The sequence below is a fragment of the Copadichromis virginalis genome, unplaced genomic scaffold, assembly GCF_057382275.1.
Source record: "Copadichromis virginalis isolate Kocher_CV1m ecotype Utaka unplaced genomic scaffold, C_Virginalis_male_GT1.1 unmapped_scaffold_3, whole genome shotgun sequence".
Classification (NCBI taxonomy): domain Eukaryota; kingdom Metazoa; phylum Chordata; class Actinopteri; order Cichliformes; family Cichlidae; genus Copadichromis; species Copadichromis virginalis.
In genome coordinates, this window is record NW_028188591.1 from 188,003 (window position 1) to 189,777 (window position 1,775).

At 39.5% G+C, this 1,775-nt stretch overlaps 1 long non-coding RNA gene across 1 annotated transcript; it reads right to left on the minus strand.

The window, feature by feature from the left end:
• Positions 1-924: 924 nt before the first annotated feature.
• LOC146679397 (uncharacterized) lies at positions 925-1,314 on the minus strand. The gene is made up of 2 exons (XR_014918663.1): positions 1,234-1,314; positions 925-1,152 (listed from the first exon to the last, which is right to left on the minus strand). It is a non-coding gene; the product is annotated as an uncharacterized LOC146679397 (long non-coding RNA).
• Between the last annotated feature and the right edge of the window lie 461 nt (positions 1,315-1,775).

The following is a 1,775-nucleotide window of genomic DNA, read 5'->3' on the forward strand; positions in this document are numbered from 1 at the left end:
CACTTTCATCCCTCTACGACACTTACTTTCCCAGTTATTCCATTTTATTCCGTCAAGCTCTGGCTATTACCCCCTAACCTAACCCCTAACCCCTAACCCCTAACCCCTAACCCTAACCCCTAACCCTAACCCTAACCCTAACCCCTAACCCTAACCCCTAACCCCTAACCCTAACCCTAACCCCTAACCCTAACCCCTAACCCCTAACCCTAACCCTAACCCTAACCCTAACCCCTAACCCTAACCCTAACCCTAAACGGAATTAGAATGTACAGAACAGAGTTTGAATGAAAACAACGGAATTAGAATGTACAGAACAGAGTTTGAATGAAAACAACGGAATTAGAATGTACAGAACAGACTTTGAATGAAAACAACAGAATTAGAATATACAGAACAGAGTTTGAATGAAAAACGGAAGTAGAATGTACAAAACAGAGTTTGAATAAAAACAATGGAATTTGAATCAAAACAACAGAATAGAAATGTACAGAACAGAGTTTGAATGAAAAAAACGGAATAAGAATGTACAAAACAGAGTTTGAATGAAAACAATGGAATTAGAATAAAAAAAACTGAATTGAAATGTACAGAACAGAGTTTGAATGACAACAACGGAATTAGAATGTATTAATAGTCCATTGTTTTCATTCAAATTCCATTGTTTTGATTCAAATTCAGTTCAATGGAAAAACAATGGAATTTGAATCAAAACAACAGAATTAGAATGAACAGAACTGAATTTGAATCAAAACAATGGAATTTGAATGAAAACAACGGAATTAGAATGTACAGAACAGAGTTTGAATGAAAACAACGGAATTAGAATGTACAGAACAGACTTTGAATGAAAACAACTGATTAGAATATACAGAAAAGAGTTTGTGTCAGGTTTCAGTTAACGGACTCAGGCGCAGACCGGGACTCCTTACAGGATTTACAGATTTTATTTACACAACGACACCAGGTGATGCTATTTACAAAGTGCTGGAGGGAGGGGAGGGGGGTCCAGGGTTCCGGGGTATGTGAGGGAAAAGACGGGAATCTGACGTCCTCCAAAGGCTCTCTCTCTTCACTCCCCACACTGGGGAAACACCATCCACTCACTCGTCCACGGGATGACAGGCAGGCAGGGAAAGGTCCGGGATAGATCTGTACACAGAGATTATAGTTAGAGGCGAACAGACGGAACGAACTCACAGATCCTTATTTACAATCTACTGAGCGACTGACGCTGATAACTCAACGATCCAGCGACGAGTGACACAGTGCTGCTGTCTTAAATCGGCCTTGTGATTATCCCGATCGGCAGCAGGTGCGTGGACCAGGGGCGGGAGCCCATAATGAGCATCGCCCCGGCAGGAGAGAGAGAGAGAGAGAAAACATGTTGCCTAATACAGAATCAGCTGGTGAGGCACAGGGACCATGACAGTTTGAATGAAAACAACGGAATTAGAATGTAGAGAACAGAATTTGAAAGAAAACAATGGAATTTGAATCAAAACAACAGAATAGAAATGTACAGAACAGAGTTTGAATGAAAAAAACGGAATTAGAATGTACAGAACAGAGTTTGAATGAAAACAACGGAATTAGAATGTACAGAACAGAGTTTGAATGTAAACAACAGAATTTGAATGTACAGAATAGAGTTTGAATGAAAACAACGGAATTAGAATGTACAGAACAGAGTTTGAATGAAAACAACGGAATTAGAATGTACAGAACAGACTTTGAATGAAGACAACAGAATTAGAATATACAGAACAGAGTTT